The sequence below is a fragment of the Phascolarctos cinereus genome, unplaced genomic scaffold, assembly GCF_003287225.1.
Source record: "Phascolarctos cinereus isolate Bilbo 61053 unplaced genomic scaffold, phaCin_HiC Scaffold_8;HRSCAF=390, whole genome shotgun sequence".
Taxonomy (NCBI): Eukaryota; Metazoa; Chordata; class Mammalia; order Diprotodontia; family Phascolarctidae; genus Phascolarctos; species Phascolarctos cinereus.
The window spans coordinates 58,126,989-58,149,287 of NW_027556291.1; positions in this window are offsets into that span (position 1 = coordinate 58,126,989).

Genomic DNA, 22,299 nt, shown 5'->3' on the forward strand with positions numbered 1-22,299 from the left:
TTCCTTATAGAAGACAGGATTTTAACTGGGACTTGAAAGAAGCCAGGAAAGCTGGGAGGTGGAGATGAGGAGGGAGAGAGTTGCAGTCATAAGGGAGAGCAAGTGAAAATGCCTGGAGTTGCGAGATGGAGTTTGTCCAGTCCAAGGACATGAAAGAGATCTTGATTTCTCATAAAGTCACTAGCTTCATTTTGCTGGATCAAAAAGTCCATTGTGGGGGGATGGAGGGAGTGGGGGGGGGAGAAAGAGAGAGATTGATTTAAAAATTCCTTAGTAAGTGACAGGAACTGCAAGCAAGCAAGACAGTTCCTGCCTTCAATGAGCTTATATTCTAGCGTGGGAAGAGATAACATAAATGACACATGGAAGAGGTGAAGAAGATATGATTTAAAGCTGATAGTCTTTACCCATTCAGAATTTTTAAAAAGTACATAAAATATATGGCGATCAGTCTGCCAAAGACCACAAGACAATGTATAGAGTTGATTATAAAATTACCCTTAAAAAATAAAAAGTGACTGTAGTAACTGAAAGGTTATTTGGTGTTGATGGCTAAGCAAAGCCAACCTAATAAAAAAATATATATACTTTCAGAGTTAATTAACGAATTGAAAGCTACAGTAATGGCATGCTCAATGGTCTACTTTATAGAACTCTTAAAAATAACAAAATTGAAGATGGCAGAGTAAAAGCAGTGAGTTGCTTGAGCTCTCCCCCAAACCCCTCCAAATACCTGTAAAAAATGGCTCTAAACAAATTCTAAAGCAGCAGAACCCACAAAAAGACAGAGTGAAACAAATTTCCAGCCGAAGACAACCTGGATGGTTGATCAGAAAGGTATATTGCGCCAGGTGGGGAGAGGGGCGCAGGCAAACCAGGCCTCAGCTAACCTGGAGAAAACCTCAGAGGACTGAATCACAGGCAGCTGTGGTGGTTTCCAGACTTCTCAACCTATGAACACCAAAGACAACTTAAAAGGTCAGTAGAAAAAGCCTGTGTCTGCAGTGAGAGAGAGCTCAGTCTCAGCTCCAGTCCCCAAGTGCAGCTCTGGGGTGGTGGCTGCTTCCTGAGCTTCTGGCCCAAAGACTGAGGGGGAATTGAGTGGCTGATTAGAGAGGGATTGCAGGGATCTCTTTGCTGGCACAGGATTCTCTTGCTTTTCCTCATGCTTGGATCTGGGTCACAGTTCTGGATGGTAGTCCTGGGGTGAGGAGGAGAGCTGACATGGTGGAATTTGTATTGGAGTTGGAGAGAAAATCCTCCTCACAGTTCCAAGGCAGAAAAGAGAGCTTGTGGTCACTCAGACCAGAGCACAGGCCAGGAAAGGAGTAAACACCTTACCCTTGATCATACCACCTTGGAAGAACTGAAAATTTTCAGGTCCCTAGAAGTATTTCTGAAAACAGCTGCACAAAACCTCTGAAGCTTGGAACAGTACATTCTCCACATTGGAAGTAGACCCCTACCTTAACAAAGACTTTATAACTCAAGTAATTGGCTGGGATCATGAGCAAGCAGTTCAAAAAGAGTCAGACCATAGAATCTTACTTTGGTAACAAAGAAGATCAAAACATACCACCAGAAGAAGACAACAAAGTCAAAGCTCCTATATCCAAAGCCTCCAAGAAAAATATGAATTGGTCCCAAGCCATGGAAGAGCTCAAAAAGGATTTTGAGAAGCAAGTAAGACAAGTAGAGGAAAAACTGGGAAGAAAAATGAAAGTGATACAAGAAAATCATGAAAAACTAGTCAACAGTTTGCTAAAGGAGACCAAAAAAATGCAGAAGAAAATAACATTTAAAAAAATAGCCTAACCCAAATGGCAAAAGAGGTCCAAAAAGCCAATGAGGAGAAGAATGCCTTTAAAAGCAGAATTGGCCATATGGAAAAGGAACTCCAAAAGCTCACTGAAGAAAATAGTTCCTTAAAAATTATAATGGAGGGACAGCTAGGTGGTGCAGTGGATAGAGCACTGGCCCTGAAGTCAGGAGCACCTGAGTTCAAATCTGGCCTCAGACCCAACACTTGACACTTACTAGCTGTGTGACCCTGGGCAAGTCACTTAACCCCAATTGCCTAAAAAAAAAAATAGAATGGAACAATTGGAAGCTAGTGACTTTATGAGAAATCAAGACACTGTAAAACAAATCTAAAAGAATGAAACAATATAAAACAATGTTAAATATCTCATTGAAAAAACAACTGACCTGGAAAATAGATCTAGGAGAGATAATTTAAAAATTATTGGACTATCTGAAAGCCATGATCAAAAAAAGAGTCTAGACATCATCTTGCAAGAAATTATCAAGGAGAACTGCCCTGGTATTTTAGAACCAGAGGGCAAAATAGAAATCGAAAGAATCCACTCATCACCTCCTAAAAGAGATCCCCAAAGAAAACTCCTGGGAATATTGTAGCCAAATTCCAGAGTTCCCAGGTCAACGAGAAAATATTGCAAGCAGCCAGAAAGAAACAATTGAAGTATTGTGGAAACACAATCAGGATAACACAGGATTTAGTAGCTTCTGCATTAAGGGACCAGAGGGCTTAGAATAGAATATTCCAGAGGTCAAAGGAGATAGGATTACAACCAAGAATCACCTACCCAGCAAAACTGAGTATAATCCTTCAGGGGGGAAATGTATATTTAATGAAATAGAGGACTTTTGAGCATTCTTGATGAAAAGACCAGAGCTGAATATAAAATTTGACTTTCAGATACAAGACTCAAGTGAAACATGAAGAGGTAAACAGGAAAGAGAAATCATAAGGGACTTATTAAGGTTTAACTGTTTAAATTCTGCATGGAAAGATGATATTTGTGAGTCATGAATCCTTTGTCAGTGTTGGAGTAGTTGGAGGGAAAAAATGGATGGATAGATAGATAGATAGATAGATAGATAGATAGATAGATAGATAGAAAGAGGGCACAGGGTAAGTTGAAGATGAAGGGGTGATATCTGGAGAAGAAAATTAAGAGGTGAGAGAGGATTATAGGAGGAGAAGAAGAAAAGGAGAGGTAGAATGGGGTAAATTATCTCACATAAAACAAACAAGAAAAGGCTTTTACAGTGGAGAGGAAGTGGGGGAAGGTGAGAGGGAATGAGTGAATCTTATTCTCATTGGATTTGGCTTAAGGAGGGAATAACATATGCACTCAATTGGGTATGGAAATCTATCTTATCCTACAGGAAAATGGGGGAGAGGAAGAGGACAAGAGAGCAGGAGAACGATAGAGGGGAGGGCAGATTGGGGGAGGGGGTAATCAGAAGCAAACACTTCTAAGGAGAGACAAGGTCAAAAGAGAGAATAGAATAAATGGGGGGCGGGATGGGATTAAGGGAAATATACTTAGTTTTTCATAACATGACTACTATGGAATGTTTTGAGTGACTATACATGTACAATCTATATGGGATTGCTTGCCCTCTCAATGAGGGCAGTTGGGAAGGGAGAAAGGGAGAAAATTTGAAACTCAAAGTTTTAAAAACAAATGTTAAAAAAATTTTTTTCACATGCAACTGAGGAATATGATATATAGGCAATGGGGTATAGAAATTGATCCTGCCCTATAGGAAAATTGAGGGGAAAGGGGATAAGAGAAGGGAGAGGCAGAGATAGAAGAGAGGGCAGATTAGAGGAAGGGGTACTCAGAATGCATGCCATTTTGAGGTGGGGGAGGGATGAGATGAGGAGAAAATTTGGAACTCAAAATCTTGTGGAAGTGAATGTTGAAAACTAAAAATAAATAAATTAATTTTAAAAGGGGGGCATTCCCAAATAAGGGCTGGGGAAAATGGGGTGTGGGAGATGTAATTAGGGGCAGAGACTCACCTGGGGAAAGTAGGCTCTTAGGATAGGTTGTAACCTCTATAGTACCAAACAAATGGGGAAACAGGGGAAGGAAATTCAAATGGGGAATAAGGAACAAAAAGGTGTGCATTTGTCGATGTGTGTGCTCTCACATGTGTGCTTCGGGAAGCCTGGCCTTCCCAGGTGGTTAATAAAGCTTCTTCCTGTTTAAATAAATAAATAAATATTTTGGAGTCAGAAAGCATCTAAAATATTAAGGACATAATGAAAAAAGGAAGGAAGGGGGAATTACATGTTTGGAATTCAAATTCTATTATATAACAACAGTCATCACATATTTGGCATTAGTTAAAAAATAAAGTAATAGATCAGTGGAATAGACCAGATGAGGGAGAACCAGCAACAACTGATTTTCTTATCCTATGTTTGATAAACCTGAAAATATAACTTATTTTGGAATGAAATCCCAATTTAATAAAAAAAATAACTTCTGGGATAACTATGTCATAAGCAAAATTTAAAAGGTACATAAAGGTATGTTCTCTCCAAGCTAGATAACATTTATTAACAGTGACACTAACAGATGTCAATAAAAATGTTAATGGCTTGCCTCAGTTTATGCCAAAATGCAACTCATTTTTATAAATATAGGACAAAGAACAGAAAAGAAATATCGCTGGTTATTGAATTGGCAACATCATAGGGTCAATGGATCATGACTGGTTACATCAGAGACAGTGGGTTTATACACATGTGATAAAGACCACTTATCTGTGTCTCCAAGAAATGTTTTTTTGTGAATTTATGGGTCCCAGATGCATCTTGAAATCACTGATAGGGACCCAGAGATGTAGACTCACTGGCACCAGGGGATTATGTAAGACCACCTTTTTAATTGGCAAGGATGAGTTTAAAGATGGAACAAGGCCAGTTAGCCCCTTCTCAAGTAAAACACAAACTTGCCTTGGAAGCTTCTCAGAAGCTGAACCAGCTTTCCTGGTACACAGTGATTAGAAAGAGAACAGGATTTCTAAACTTAACCTATTTCAATTTCCCCCTTTGATCAATGGGAGACAAATATGTCTCTCATAGAGCATTTATCTAAAAGCTAATCCTATAAGATCTCTAACATAGTCATTACCTGTAGGGTGCACTAACACAAGCTTTTTTGGTGGAGGTTTAAAATGGGCTTTGACAGAGTAACTAGTGAGAAAACTCAGCAAACATAGATGCAGTTTAACAAAAGACAAACTAATACAATAATGATAATCAATATTAACTAACATCAAGTCACCTAGTATCTCAGTAACCCACTACCAATGTCCATTTAATCAACACATTTCATCTTGAATCTCAGATGTCTTTTGTAGCCATCTAGTCTTCTAGAAGCATCTTCTCTTGGACATTCTGGAATGAATCTCATTCTCAGGGCACCTCTGAAGAGGGCTCCTCTCCACAACATTTGCTTTTTTGGTTCTAAGTCTTTGTAGATTCTTTGATGTTGCTGCTAAGATCTTTTATAAAACAGAGCTCAATACACTTTAGGATGGCTTCTTGAATTTTGCTTCTCCAATAATCAGTGAAGCCAGCTGAAACCTTATGATTCTAATCTTGTTCACAATAGAGCTATATAATGAGGCTGAGCCAAGATGGTTGAGAAGAGCCAGAACGTTTCATGAGCTCTCCCCAGTTTCTGTTGGAAACAATGTTAAATCAGGACTCCAAACTAATCCTGGAGTGACAGAACCCACAAAAAAAGGTGGAGTGAAAACATTTTCTAGCTTAAGATAATTTAGAAGGACTTCAGGAAAGGTCTGTTTCACTTGGGTAAAAGGGAAACACAGGCCAATGCAAGTAGTATCTGGGCAAGCCAGAGGAAGGCTCTTAGCCACAGTACAGATCAGCAATTGAGGTTCCAAGGTCCTGACTCAGCAAGCCAATGGCACAGCAGGCTAGTTATGAGGCCTCCAGCCCCAGATCAGCAGGCAAACTGCCAGCCTCAAACCCAGGGCACAACTGGTGCTCAAGGCTACCCTAGCACAGTGGGCAAGCCACCAACTCCAGAGGCCCTGGTGCAGAATGCCAGTGACTAGGGCCCTGGCCCCCAGCACAAACAGCTTGGGACAGTGCCCCCTGTAACCTAGGAGCAGAGCTCAACTTTAAAAGTCATGAAACACACTAGAAAATGAGTGACCAAAAAAAAAAAAAAGATCCCTGACCAGGGAAAGTTACCACGGCAATAGGGAAAATCAAAACACAAACTCAGAAGAGGGCAACGCTGTCAAAATGCCTACATGCAAGGCTTCAAAAGGGAATATGAATTGGTATCAAGCCAAAAAAGTCCTCTTAGACGATCTCAAAAAGGATTTTAAAAGTCAAATAAAGGATGTAGAATAAAAATTGGGAAAAGAAATGAGAGTTATGGAAGAGAATCATGAAAAAAGAGTCAACACCTTGGAAAAGGAAGCACAAAACTTGAGTGAAGAAAGCTCCTAAAAAGGAAAAAAGAAAGAAAACAACTCCTTAAAAAGTAGAATTGGCCAAATTGAAAAAATGCACTGAAGAAAAGAACTCTTTAAAATGTGTAATTGGCCAAATGGAAAAAGAAGTACAAAAGCTAACTGAAGAAAATAATTTCTGGAAAATTAGAATTGGGCAAATAGAAGATAATGACTCTATGAGACATCAAGCATCAGTCAAACAAAATGAAAAGAATGGAAAAATAGAAGAAAATGTAAAATACCTCATTGGAAAAACAACTGTCCTAAAAAAGAGATCCAAGAGAAATAATTTAAGAATTAATGGACTACCTGAAAGCTATGATTAAAAAAGAGCCTGGACAGCATCTTTCAAGAAATTATCAAGGAAAACTGTTCTGATATCCTAGAACCAGAGGATGAAAGTCATTGAAAGCATCTACCAATCACCTGAAAGAGATCCCAAAATGAAACCTCCAAGGAATATTGTAGCCAAATTCCAGAACTGTAAGGTCAAGGAGAAAATACTTCAAGAGACCAGAAAGATACAATTCAAATATCAAGGAGCCACAGTCAAGATTACATGGGAGTTAGCAGCTTCAACATTAAAGGATAGGAGGACTTGGGATATGATATTCCAGAAGGTAAAGGAGCTTGGATTATAACCAAGAATCAACTACCCAGCAAAACTGAGCATAGTCTTTGAGGTGGGGAAATGGATATTCAATGAAATAGGGAACTTTCAAACTTTCCTGATGAAGAGACCAGAGCTGAACAGAAAATTCAATTTTCAAATACAAGACTCAAGAGAAGCATAAAAAGGTAAACAAGAAAAAAAATCATATTATTCAATAAGGTTAAACTGTTTACAACCCTACATGGGAAGATGATACTTGTAACTCTTAAGAACCTTGTCTCTATTAAGACAGTTAGGAGTATACATAGAAAGTGTGGTTATAAGTTGACTATGATATGATAACACAAAAAAATAGGGGTGAAAAAAGGATTGTACTGGGAGAAGAGGAAAGGTGGAGGCAGAATGGGGTAAATTACATTCACATGAAGAGGTGCAAAAGACCTATTAACATAGAGGAAAAGAAGGGAGAAGGGTGAGCATTGTTTGAAATTTACTCTCATCAGACTTGGTTCAAAGAGGGAATAACATATATGTTCAGTTGGGTATAGATATCTGTCTTACCCTATAGGGAAGTGTGAAGGGAAAAGAAAAGGAGTGGGGTTGATAGAACAAAAAACAGGTTGAGGAAGGTGGTGGTCAGAAGCAAAATACTGGTGAGGAGGGACAGGGTAAAAGGAGAGAGAAAAAATATAAATGGGAAAATAGGATAGAGGGAAATACATAATTAGTAATCATAACTGAGAATGTGAATGAGATGAACTCTCCCATAAAATGGAAGTGGATAGCAGAGTTGATTATAAACTAAAATCCTACAGTCCTCCTCCTCCACCACCCTTTAATTTTTTGAATAAAATAAATACACCTCATTCACAGTCAAGAATACAAATATCAGTTCTGGGGGTACTTGATTAAGACACTGCAAAAGATTTTTTATTAGTCTTCACTCTGCAGTGGCCAAACCTACATATCTTACAATCCTTTTGTCTTTTTGGTGTTTCCAAACCTGAGTTTTAATTCAGAAGATTGTCAGTGTCAACATACATTTTAATAAATGCTGCTCATTATAAGTATGTTTGGTTGTTGTTTTTTTTTAATTAACCCATCCCTGTGTGAACATTTCTGCAGTTGACCCAAAAAATAAAACCTGAAATAATAGCATCCCCTGAGTGTTTTCCGGTTTTCTAGGACCCCTCACAGATCTTCCCACTGGGACCTATTGTGCCTCTGGGCTTAGAGCCCTGGGACTAGAGTCAAAAAGAGCTACATTCCAGTCCTACCTTAGACACCTAACTAGATTTGTGACCCTGGCCCGTTTTCTGAGCTTTCTGGACTTCACTGTCCTCTGCTCTAAAAGGAAGAATGTTACTGAAACTAGCTCAGCTGGTTATATGAGGATCAAATGAGCTCACAATGCGAAATGATTTGCCAACCTTAAAGCACTTTACAACTGCTACCTATTAGGTATGTCATGAGGCTTATTCCATCCTTAAAATTCATTGGGCTAAAAGGCCACTACGAATTCCAATCTTCCACAGCTGTGACATCCCTCTATTTCAATATCTGTGGACTCTGACAGTCTCTTCTCCTGGGCACTTAAAATCCTAGATAAAATCTGTTCTCAGGCCTAGTCTAAGGTTCCACCCTCTTGTGATTGACTAAGATTTGGGGACTTAGGAGTCTATGTATTTTTTTTTGGTTAATTCACTGCTTATGGTTCTTAGCAATACTGTCACTTAAAGCACAGAGATATGTCCCTTCCAATCTTGTTAAATGAAGCATTTTATAATGAAATAAATACTGTGAATTCACTGCCCAGAAAAGAAATAACAATACCGGACTTACCTGATTTCAAGTCACTGTATGGAAGATTTTATGCTTCCCAATTTTGCTCCTGGCAGATGGATAGATGTTACAGACCTTTTACCTTTTCTCTGGGGATTTCTCTTTCCTTTCTTGAGGTTTAATTGACATCAACTGTATGTTAATTTTTTTGTGAAATAAAATCAACTTATCATACCCTAATTATATTTAGTTGTTGTATTTAAAATGATACTATTCTTGCCTAAACATTGGGATAATTAACAGAAAAAAAAATTGTGAAAATATTAGAATTTCCTGAGTATTTTTTTTATTTCTTAGGACACTGCCCCATCGCCCCCATCCCCCAGCACTCGGGACAGAGACGTCAGTGTCTCAGGACTTCAAGCCTAGGGTCAGAAAGGGCTGCATTTACATCCACCTTCAGACACAGACTAGTATTGTCACCCTGGGCCATTCCCTGGAGCTTTATGACCCTCACTGCCCTCTCCTCTAAAATGAGGAGTGATCTTGGCAGCTAGCTGACTACTTTCTAATGAGAACAGAAGCTAATATTGGAAAGAGCTTTTCCGTCCTTTTCTGGGATGTTTGAAGTCACTCTGACTTCCCCTGTTGTAAGGGCTTTTCTATCTCTGATAGCCCTCCATTGAGGTGCCCTCCCAGCTCTGACATTCTCTTCTCCATGGCAACTCCTAGCCCAGACACTCTCTGAGTGTTCTCAGGTCTCTATAAGCCCTGACATTCCATGTTCTAAGGCCTCACCCTCTTGTGACATGCTAGGCTTTGGTGTCTTTTGAGTACATGCATTTTAATGATAATTACATGCTTATGTGTTTCAGCAATGCAGTGGTTTACAGAGAAATGGAGGCCCTTTCACGTCCTCTCCAATTAACTCTTTAATGTTTTGAATAAAATACATACTGGAGATAAAACTTGCTCCAGGGCACTTGGGACTGAGATTGCTGTTGGGATTGGGGGAAGGGTGACTGAAACTTCAGAGGAGATTTAAGGGGAGCCTTAGGGAAGATTGGATCTTTTGAGGAGCCTGGAGCTGCCACTGGAGCTAATCAGCAGAGGAGGAGATGGAGAATGGGTCAGTTGGGTAGACTGAGCCTGTGGATGTGGCTGTTGGGGCATCTGTAGCTGTGCTTGAGGCTGCCAAGGATGCTGATGGGGCTGGACCTGGGGCTGCTGGGTTCAGCCAACAGCCAGGCAGGTTCAGGCCCCATGGTTGGGAGAAGGGGTGGTGCCCCTGGAAGTGTATGGGGGTTGGCTACAGCACCCGTTGGGGCTGCACCTCTGTTCTCACTCTCCCTTAGGTAACGTACCACAGACTTGACTTTGTTCCGCACTGTCACCTGGAAACACAGTTCCTTGGGCATGTTAGGCCCATGAAAGGTCAGCATGGGCTCCCCTCCTTGGACAGGGGCAAAGAGCCTTCCTCTGGCTTGCCCAGACACTACATGCATTGGCCTTTGCTTCCCTTTTACCCAAGTGAAACAGACCCTTCCTGAAGTCCTTCTAAATTATCTTAAGCTAGAAAATGTTTTCTAGGTGCTCAGCAGAACAGAGGTCTGTACACAAAATTTGTAGATCTGACCAAAGCTTTTGATACTGTCAGTCACAAAGGCTTATGGAAAATTATGTCAAAATTGGTTGCCCAGAGAAGTTCATCAGCATTGTACATCGATTTCACAATGACATTCTTGCCCAGATTCTGGATAATGTGTGATGCTTTTGTGCTTTCCTAGTCATGAGTGGAGTGAAATAAGGCTATGTGCTTGCTCCCATGCTTTTTAGCATGATGTTTTCAGCCATGTTGTCAAATGCTTTCAATGAGGATGAACGTGGCATCAAGGTCAGCTACCACACTGATGGTAAATTATTTAACTGGAAAAGGCTACAATCCAAGATCAAAGTAGAGGGAGTATTGGTGCATGATTTTCTGTTTGCAGATGATTGTGCCCTCAATTCAGCCTCTGAAACTGATATTCAATAAAGCATGGATTAATTCTCTGTTGCTTGTGCTAATTTTGGCCTAACAATAAATACCAAGAAAACACAGGTGCTCCATCAGCCAGCACCCATACCATCTATACATGAAACCATTGATTATAGCAAATGGAGAAGTTTTGAATGCTGTGGATAAGTTCACTTACCTTGGCTTATACTTTCCAGGGATATACCCATTGATAAGGAAGTTGATGACACTCATTGCCAGAGCTAGCTCTGTGTTTGGGAGGCTCTGAAGGAAAGCATAAGAGAGAAGAGATATTAGACTGACTACCAAACTGAAGGTCTACAGAGCCATTGTGCTAACCTCATTATTGTATGCCTGTGAAACCTGGACAGTATACTAGTGCCATTCCAGGAACTGAATCACTTCCATTTGAATTGTCTTGGGAAGATTCTGAAGATCACCTGGCAGGATAAGATATCAGACACTGAGATCCTCTCTTGAACCAAACTGACAAGCATTCAGACTCTATTGCAGAGAGCACAGCTCTGATGGGCTGGCTCTGTGCAAATGCCAAATGTACATTTACCAAAAAGACTATTTTATGGAAAACTCACACAGGGCAAATGCTCACATGGTGGTCAGAAAAAGTGATACAAGGACACTCTCAAGGTCTCTCTTAAGAACCTTGGAATTGATTGTGTGACATGGGAGACATTGGCACAGGACTGCCCAGAATGGAGTGCCCTTATCAGAGAAGGTGCTGTGCTCTATGAGTAAGGCATAATTGAAGTAGCTCAAAAGAAACAAGAGATATGCAAATTTAGAGAATCCACCCCAAATGTTCACATGGACTATTTATGCCCAACCTCTGGTAGAGCATTCTAAGCTTGTAGGTCTGATCAGCCACAGTCAGACATACTGTAACTTAACTCTAACATAGTGATGTCATTTTTGTCCTCTTCAAGAATGAAGGACAACAACCAACCAACCAATAAGAAAGTTTCTTCAGGACATGCTCAACTCACATCCCTCAGGATCAGTTCTCAGGTACAGCTCCAGGAACTCTGGGGTGAGTGTCTCAGCTCATTGTTGGTCTAGAGCTGGACCATGGGACCCAATGAGAACTGGAACTCAGGAGGTTTGGTGGTTTGTGTGGTTGCTAGGGGACTAATTGTTGTCGTTGTTGTTGAATTGTGTCCAAATGTACATGACCCCAAGGACTTTGTTCATGAAGTTTTCTTTGCAAAGATACTGGAGTGGTTTGCCATTTCTTTCTCTATTGTATCTCCATTTGACAGATGAAGAACTGAGGCAAATAAGTGACTTGCCCAGGGTCACACAGCTAGCAAGTGTCTGAGGCTGCATCTGAACTCAGATCTTCCTGATTCCAGGCCCAGTGCTCTATCCACTGTACCAAACAGCTGCCTCTAGAGGAGACTCATTATAACCAACACCAATTGGGTATATCCTTTGGCTCTGACCATGCCTGACCACAAGTAAACCCCTCCCCTCCAATTCATGACCCTGGTTAGTAGAATCAGGAGCCAATCCTGATGCTATTGTCCTAACATGTTCCTATGTCCTTTTCACTCTGACCTTGGCCACCAATCTCAGCTGCCACTGCATTACCTTCCTTCTTCTTTCACTCTCTCAGTCCCTAATTTGTGGCCTAAATTAATAGGATCAGGTTTAGAAATATTTTTCCATTGGTATTTTCTAGAAATATTTTCCTTCCTGCTCTCAGTGTGAGTGGCGGGGAATATATACTTGATTTCAGAAATAATGATGATACCACTTAGACTCATCAGACTGGAGGAGTAAGCCAGAAGATACTGTTGACTCTCAAATCATGACATTAGTTTTTAAACTGAGATGACGAAGTTGCTATATTCAAATGAGGGTTGTCCTAAAGAGAATAGAGAAGAAGACTATTCTCTTGACTTTACAACCCCTCCTTGATTTTTTACCCAAACCAGGATTTTCCAACTTTATTACTAACCCAGCTTGGCTACAGATTACTGTTTGCATTTTGGTTTGCTTGTTGAATGAATTTGACTTGTTAAGGAACAAAGTCATTCTGAGAGAATGAAGGTTGACCATAAGTAAGATTCAATGAGAAGCAATATGTCTTAGTGGGTAAAGCTCACCTAGGAGGCAGGAAGACTTGGATTCTAAAGACACAGACTGGCTGTGTCTTTGGACAAGTTGCTTAACCTCTCTGTGCCCCAGGCAACTCCCAAAGACTTTAAGTGGCAGAGAAGGTGCTGAGTCACATTTCTAAATGTCCCTAAGATGAATTCACAGGTTTCAACCAGAAAGGATGAGTTTTTAAAAGCCTAGGCCATAGAGTTGAAAGCTATTTTAAAAAATAAGTTTATTTTTATTATAACCATTTATAATCTGTGTCTCTCACTTCACACCCCACCCCAATCCAATTCAGCAAATAAAAATTAAATTCTCTTTAAAAAAGGAATGGTTTACAGAGCAATTCCCCCAACTAGTCACATCTGAAAATGTGACTTTCTTTTTTTAAGTTTTTTTTACTTTTTTTCATTCAGTTTATTCTGAATCAAACATTTTCTCCCTCCTTTCAGCCCTTTTCTCACCCATTGAGAAAGCAAGTGGTGTGATGCCCAATATGCGTGTGAAATTCAAAATATATTTCTGTTTGCCATGTTGCAAAAAAAAAAAAAGAAAAAGAAAAAAAAAGTGAAAAAAATGTGTGTCAATCTGCACTGAGATCATCAGTTTCCACTCTGGAAATGGATACCATTTTTCATCAGGAATTCTTTGGAATTGTCATGGATCATTGTATTGATCAGAGTAGCTAAGTCTTTCACAGTTGATCATTGTTACGATATCATTGTTACTGTTTACAATGTTCTCTTGGTTCTGCTTACTTTACTTTGCATCAGTTCATATAATTCTTTCCAATTTTTCTGAACCTATGTCCTTCATCATTTTTATAGAATAATAGTATTCCATCACAATCATATACTACGGCTTGTTCAGACTTCTTCAAATTCTCCAATATTTCTCCATCTTCTCAATTTCCGTGTTTTAGGCTATACATACACATTCCTATTAAACATATTTTCACATTAGCGATGTTGTAAGTAAGAATTAGAACCAATAGGAGGAACCATCAGAAAGAGGAAACTAAGCAAAACAGAAGAAAAAAATAGCAAATAGTATGCTTCGATCTGCATTCAAACGCCATAGTTCTTTCTTTGGATTGGATAGCATTTTCCATCATGACACTTTTGGAGATGTCTTAGATCCTTGCATTGCTGAGAAGGGCAAAGTCTATCAATGTTATTCCTCACACAATGTGGCTGTTATTGTGTACAACGTTCACCTGGTTCTGCTCACTTCACTCAGCATCAGTTCGTGTAAGTCTTTCCAGGTTTTCTGAAACCCGCTTGCTCATTATTTCTTATAGCACAATAGTATTCCATTACATTCATATACCACAACTTCTTTAGCCATTCCCTAATTGATGGGCATCCCCTCAATTTCCAATTCTTTGCCACCACAAAAAGAGCTGCTATAAATATTTTTGTGGGTCCTTTACCCATTTGTATGATCTCTTTGGGATACAGCCCTAGAAGTGCTATTGCTGGGTCAAAGGGTATGCACAATTTTATAGCCCTTTGGGCATAGTTCCAATACATCTTTCTTTACATTATAATTTGATCACCTCTTTGATAGGAGTAGTGTTTCATCTTTTCTCTTTTGGCCTTCCCTCTTTTGATTTATAATTTTTTGTTTCCTTTTTAAAATTTTTTACATTTATTTTAATTTTCTTTAATTTTTTTTATTTCAAACTTAAATAAAAAATGAAAAAAGAAAAAAAAGCTGCCATGTATACAGTAGAACATAAGAGACAATTCAATATAAAACAATAAATTTCCATTTCTAGTAAACTACTAAACATTGTTTTCAAAGCTACCCAGCTTTTCTTTACTTCCTTGTTAGTTTTCTTTTGTTCTCCGCAGTGTACTTTTTACTTTATTTTTCCCCTCCCTCCCCCACCACCCTAAAGAAGGCTACAATTAAGTGTGGATATAGATAGATAGATAGATAGATAGATAGATAGATAGATAGATAGATAGATATAAGCATACATATACATGCACACATACACATGTACACTCATACTCATATGTGTAAGACTGTACTATGCTTATTTCCTCCTATTCTCTGTTTCTCTGAAGGTGGATACCATCTCCCTTCATAAGTCCAAGTCTTCCTATTTTTTTCTAAATCAACCAGTTCATCATTTCCTACACCACAGCAATACTCCAACCCCATCACATCCTATCTGAGAGATTATCTATAAAAGTTTTTTTTCCCCAATTTTCTGCATTCCTGCTATTCTTGACTACATAGGTTTTATTTACACAAGAAAATTTTAATTTAAAATAATCAAAATTATCCTTTTTATACTTCAACAATGCTCTCACCTTATAGTTTAAGGTCTGATACTGCTATATCTACTTCCTTTACATCTTTCCCCCAGTTTCTTTGAAGTTGCTGACTTTTTGTTCTTTCAAATGAATTTTGTTATTATTTTTTCTAGCTCAGTAAAATAATTTTTAGCAATTTAATTGGGATGATGTTGAATAAATAGATGAGTTAGATAAAATTGTCATTTTTAAAATTTATTGACTACCCATGAACAATAAATATTAGTTCAATTATTTAGGTCTGAGTTTATTTGTATAAAAAGTGTTTTATGTTTATGTTCGTATAGTCCTGTGTCTGTTTTGGCAAGTATACACTCAGGTATGTTATGCTGTCTAGGTATTTGAAATGGTTTAAAGCAATACTGAATAATATTGCTGATACACACTGCAGTTTCTTATTCACTTTTGATTAAATCTATTTTAACTTTAACTTTGTCTGAGATCATGATTACTATCCCCGCTTTTTTTACATGCTAAATTCTATTCCTGCCCTTTATTTTATCTTTGTATGTTCCTCATTTTTAAAATGTTTCCTGAAAGCAACATATTTTTAATTCAAATTTTTAATCTGCTATCTGTTTTTGTTTTATGGATAAATTAACATAAACTACAACTACATGTTGTGTGTTTCGCTCCTTCCTATTTTTCTTCATTATCCTTCTCACCATATTTACTCTATTTCTCCTCACTTCTCTGCTTTACTTCTACCTGCTACCTTACCCTCCTATTCCTTAATCTACCCACCCATCTAAAAGTCCTTTTTTTATCCTCTTCCCCCACCCTATCTCCTTGCCCTCTTGTTTCTTTCTGAATTTAGAAGACTTTTAAACTGACAACCAGATTGGAACTGGCCTCTAACCTGTGTGTAGCCAGAACTAAACAAAGCAGGCTAGAGAGTCAGGAATCAAACAGAAGTTTAATTTTAGAGTGATGAAAACAGGTTTGCAAACCGATGTCCCTCTGAGAAGGAGGACTTGTGACAAGGATAGGGCTTTTAAGCATGAAAACCATGAAAAGGCAAGATCACAACACAGTCATTTTAAGGTCTTGAGTAAACAGTTTCCACTGTTGGCATTTCTTGGGACAATATAAGTGTTCTTGGGTCCTGTGGGAACAGTCTCTAAGTTTTTAGAATCATTAAGCCTGTGATTGCTTCAAGTTTTAAAAGTCATTGAGCATTTGTGAACATTCAGTGGGGTACATAACCACAGTTAGTGTGGTGGGAACAGGAGTACAACATCTGGTTTGGTTCACTTAGCAGTTATGAGCACAGGAATTATTAGAATGTTAGGAGATATGATTGATGACTTTCTGCTGCAGCACTTTGGGCTATAGCTCTAGCTCTCAGGCCAAGATCACCTGGGAAATAGGGCTAAATATTTAAAATTATAAATCCCAATTCTGGGGTTTTGGTATGACTGAGATCATCCAGAGGATGAATGCAAAGGATTGTTGTTATACCAAGCTCAGGGCACAGCCTGCTTTCTGGGTTTCAGCTCTGGAAAACAGGGTGTCTCCTAATAACTTGACTATATATATGTGTGTGTGTGTGTGTGTGTGTACATATATGTATATACATGTGTGTGTGTATATATATGTATATGTGTGTGTATATGTATATGTATATATATATATACATATATATATATGTATGTTTGTTGTTCCCTCTTTAACCCATTCCCAATGAAAGTAAGGTTCCAGCACTACCCACCTTGCCCCCCACTAGCTTCTTCTGTATCAATTTTTCCTTTTATGCCTCACTTCTATGAGATAATTACTCCTTTTTATCTCTCCCTACAAATTTTATTTTTTTAGAATCACCCCATCATATTCAGCTCAGCCTATGCCTTTCTTTCAAACTACCCAAATAATGATGACAATCATAAGAGTACTACTAGTATTTTCACATATACAAAGTAAACAATTTAACCTTATTGAGTCCCTTATAACTGGTGTTTAATCTTTACGTTATATTTCTTCTGGATATTGTATGTCAAATTTTCTGTTAAGTTCGGGGGTTTTGTCACAAAAACCTGAAAGTCTTTGAGTTTGCTAAATGTCCATTTTTTCATTCAAGATTATAGTTAACTTTTTTGGGTAAGATACCCTTGGTCATAACCCAGCTCTTTTGAGATATGGAAGATAGTATTCCAAGACCTATGGTCCTTCAAGGTGATCACCGATAGGTCTTGTGTAATTCTTAGTGTAGTTCCATAGTATTTAATTTTTTTTCTTGTTAATTCCAATATTTTCTCCTTAACCTGGGAGCTTTGGAACTTGGCTATGATATTCATGTAGTTTCCTCCTGGAATTTTTTTTCAGATGGTGATTGGTGGATTTTTTTTCTATTTCTACTTTGCCTTCTTATTCTAGAACTTCAGGGCAATTTTCCTTTATAATTTCTTGTAATATTATATCAAGATTCTTTTTTATCCTAATTTTCAGGTAGTCTGTATATTCTTATATTATTTCTCCTGGATCTGTTCTCCATTTCAGTTGTTTTTCTGATGAGATGTTTTATTATCTGTTCTATTTTTTTCATTTTTTAATTTGGTTTATTATTTCTTGTTGTCTTAGAACATCATTAGCTTCCCCTTGCCTAATTCTAGTTTTCAAGGAATTATTTTCTTCTTAAGTTTTTGATTCTCTATTTCTAACTGGTTGACTTTCTTTTCATAATTTTAAAAAATTTTCTTGGATTGCTCTTATTTTTTCCTATTTTTTTCCTTGATCTCTCTTATTTGATTTTAAAAGTCCATTTCAAATTCTTCCAAGAACTCTTTTTGTACTTGGAAGAATTTGATATTTCTCATGCAAAAAGGAATGGCCTTTTTTAGCTCCATTATCTTCCTCTGAATATGAACCCAGATCTTCTCTATTCCCATAGTAACTGTCTATGGCTAGGTTCTTTCTCCTCTGCTCACCCATTTTTTTAAATTTTGTTTTATTTTATTTTTTTAGCAGCTGTTAGTGTAATCAATCAAGTTGTAGTCCTGAGGTATGGGTAATGATGCTCTGTATCACAAGTCCTTCTTGTAATTATTTTCTGAGGTATGTCTTCAGGCCCAACTTTGAGCTCTTCTTTCCATTCCTAAGCCTGAACTAGGGCCCCCAACCACACTGTCCCACAAGTGATCTTGCTCTCTGTGTCCCTCCAGTGCCTGCAAACTGCAGCTGTCCTCTCTGCCCCAGAACTGAAACCAGGGACTCTACTTTCCTGCAAGTGTCGGCAGCTGTCGGGGTCCCTGCCCCTCACTACTGCACTCACCAGGTGTGTGCTAGCTCCTTCTCCCCGCAGCCACAGCCCAGGATGCATCTGATCAGCACAGCTGTACTTGGTGTCCCTTGATAGTGGAAGGTCCTTCAGTCTTCTCCCACTCAGCCATCAGACCCCCACATTGTCTTAGAGATGAAGGTTTCTAAGGCTGAGGCTGCCTCTAAACCCAGCTGGCCCCAGGGCTTGTTGTTTGTTGATTCTACAGAGTAGACTTGAAGTGTTTGCAGTTCACTCAGGCCAAACCTCCACCCCTAGAGGTCAGATCTTTCCTGTGGTCTTCTCAAATTGTCTTAGGAGGACAACTGCTTTACCCTGTGTTTATTTCTGCTACTCTGAGATAATGTTCTGTCTTATTTTGTGGAGGAAATTTGGAGAGCTGAAAGTTTCCTGACCTGTTCCGTCATCTTTCCAGAATCCTCTCCCTGCTTGCTGGTTTGTCATAACATTAATCAGAGTTATAAAGACTTTTGAAATAGTTCTTTTTTTCCCTAGAATATTGTTGTCACTGAATAAATTATTCTCCAAGTCCTTCTGTTCACTTTGTTCTACATTGATTTTTAGAGTTCTTTCCAAGTTCCTCAGAAACTATTCACTTAGTCATTTCTTAGGGCAAAATAACATTCCATGACCTTCCTGTCCCCAACATTGTTTAGCCCTTCTCCAATAGGAGGACACTCTTTAGGTTCCAATTTTTGTCTACCACGAAAAGAGTTGTCATAAATGTTGTTGTTCATATAGATCATTTCCTTCTTCTTTGGTTTCTTTGGAGCATAGGCCCAGTAGTGGTATAGTGGGTCAAAGGCCAGGCACAAGTTGATAATTGGGAGATACAGCTCCAAATTGCTTTCTAGACTGGCTGGACCAATTCACAGCTTCACCCATGGGCACTAGTGCTCCTGTTTTCCCACAGCACCTCTAGCATTTGTCATTTTCCCCTTCTATCATCTTTGCCAGTCTGATATGTATGAAGTGGGACCTCGCAGTTATTTTCATCTTTTCATATATGGTTGTTGATAGCATGTTTTTTTTTTTTCCTTTTGAAGCTGCCTGTTCATCTGTTTGACTGCTTACCTATTAGGAAATGGCTATTGGTCTTACAAACTGGAATCAGTTCCTCATTGAAATGGAAATTGGAAATTCCCCTTTAAATTAATAAGATCACTCAAATAAATAGGTTCAGTTCAAATCTCGGTCATGACCGTTCCATATCTCCTGAGTGTTCTTGGCCTAGCATTCCAGGAACTAGCCATTCCTAGGTCACGTTGACATGGAGGGTTGGCTCCTCTCCTTGTGAGACGTGATGTTATCAAAAAAACAAAATACCAAGCCTCAGGCGGATGGGAGCGTGGCTAAGGTCAGATGTGTATTGGACAAACCATGAATAGCGCAAGCATCAAAAAGGGGTTCTTGGCCCCAAGCCTTCTTTGTTTAGAACAATATAAAAACACTGCGTCCTGTAAGCCCGCTGAGCCTCACCCGCGGGAAGGACGCTTCGCCCGGGAAAATCTTTACACAATTCAAGTTTGTACTGGCTGCAACGGGGCTCCCAGCCGTTGATTGACTTTGGAGGTTCCCTTGAATTGGTGATGTATTCTCTTCCATTACCGACTCTCTTGATCGGTGCTATATTATTGATTGTTCTTATTATTTATGCTTTCTATGCAAATTCAAACTATCTGTGCTTTGCTTCTTCTAAATAAATTATCTATTTCCTATTATTTTCTGGTGCATTGGAGAGTGTCATTTATAGGAGCGAATCCGAACCTCACTAAATCCTATTAATACAAAATTGGCGTCACGAACAGGATTCGCTGTATAAATGCCTTTCTTTAAGAGCCCCGGGCTCCGGTAGAGGTCCCCGGTTGGGAGGACCCTCCGTTTTCCTCGCTCGCAAAAACCTGGTCACAGTGTACAGGACCTAGTGAGGATTGGGGGTGTTGGGGGTTCTCGTTTGGGGTGCGACGGATGGGCCGGTTGCCAGCAGGGATAATGGGGGGATACGACCAGTACATCATTTCCCTCCCTTTTGGGTTGTTTGCAGCCAGACAGCCAAAGGCTGCAGCAGGACTCTGAAAAGTTGCCTTCATTCTCCCCCTCTCCCTCCCCAGGTAACAGCAGCTTCAAAGCAGTGCGTGGATGGGAGAGGGAAAGAGAGAAGAATACTTTATTACTTAGGTTATATGGTTGGTAGAGGGCAAGTTGGGAAGGATTGTTGAAGTGTTAGGTCAGAATTAGAAAGGAATGAGATATGTACAGGTTTTAAGGGGATTTTAAATCATTAGAAAGAAAGGCAAGGAAGTTTAAGCATGTAGGAGAGAGGAGTGTGTGTAGAAAATTTGAAGGGTGAGTAAAAGGAAAGTGCATGCTGTAATAGCTGTAGCAAATATGAATTGGGACCCTGATACTTGGGAAGGTGATATTTGGGATGAAGATGATGATAGGTGGGGGGAAGTAATAGAGGAGATTCCGGATGTTGTAGACGGGGAAGCTCGGCCGATAGATAGGAGAAAAGCCGAAAAGGAGGGAACTAACCCACCCCGGGTGACTGAAATCACGGAAGATTACTCCCAAAGAGAAATTACTGATTTGCTTAGTAGGTTTTCACAGCGATCAGGAGAGCCTGCAATCTCCTGGCTTGTAAGATTAAGTGATGGGGGAGCTGGAGGAGTGTGGCTAGACCCCAAGGATTGTCTAAAATTTTTGAGTTTGACCTCTATATTTTAATACAGGCAGAGAATAAAGAGGTGGTAGAGAAAAGATTAACTCAACTAATAGAACATATGAAGGAGAAGGGATGGGAGATTAATCCTGATAAAATTCAAGGTCCAGCTCAAAGTGTGAAGTTTTTAGGAATAATTTGGAATAAGGGTCATAGAGAAATCCTCCCCAAGGCCAAGCAAAAAATATTAGATTTTTCACCTCCTAGGGACAAAAGAGAAGCTCAAAAGTTCGTTGGGTTGTTTGGTTTCTGGAAGAATCACATTCCTCATTTAGGTCAGATTTTGAAGCCATTGTATAAAGTTACCCGGAAAAAGTATGCATTTGAATGGGGGGAAACAGAATCGAAAGCCTTTGAGGAAGCCAAAATAGCTATTCAAACTGCCCTGGATCTTTGGCCTGTACAGCCAGGGCCGATGGAATTGCAAGTTACAGTTTTGCATGGATATGCTGATTGGAGTTTATGGCAAAAACAACAGGGCAGGAATGTTCCTTTAGGATTTTGGTCGCGAAACTGCCACCTGCTGGCCAAAATTATACTCCTTTTGAACAACAATTATTGGCTGCATATTGGGCCCTGGTAGAGACAGAACATTTAACTTTAAACCATGAAGTTGTATTGAGGCCAGCCATACCCATTATGAGTTGGATTATGGGGACCCCCGCCTCACATAAAATAGGACATGCCCAAGAATCATCAATTATTAAATGGAAATGGTATTTGCAAAATAGAGTCAAGACAGGCAGATCGGGTATTTCCACCTTGCATGAAAAGGTATTAGAATTACCAAAACATTCAAATGATATTGATATACCACCAAAGTCTTATGATCAATCACCTGTTTCTTGGAATAATGGATATGATTCTCTAACCCCCGAGCAGAAGAAGCATGCTTGGTTTACTGATGGCTTGGCTAAATATATAGGATCTAAGCGATGTTGGAAAGCTGTAGCCTATAATCCTTCATGCAATACTATTTTGGAAAGCTCTGGTGAAGGCCAGAGTAGCCAATGGGCCGAATTAGTGGCTGTCTATCAAGTAATTCAAAAGGAACAAGGTGGCCAATGTCATATATATATATATATACTGATTCCTGGGCCGTAGCCAATGGCCTAGCAGTTTGGATGC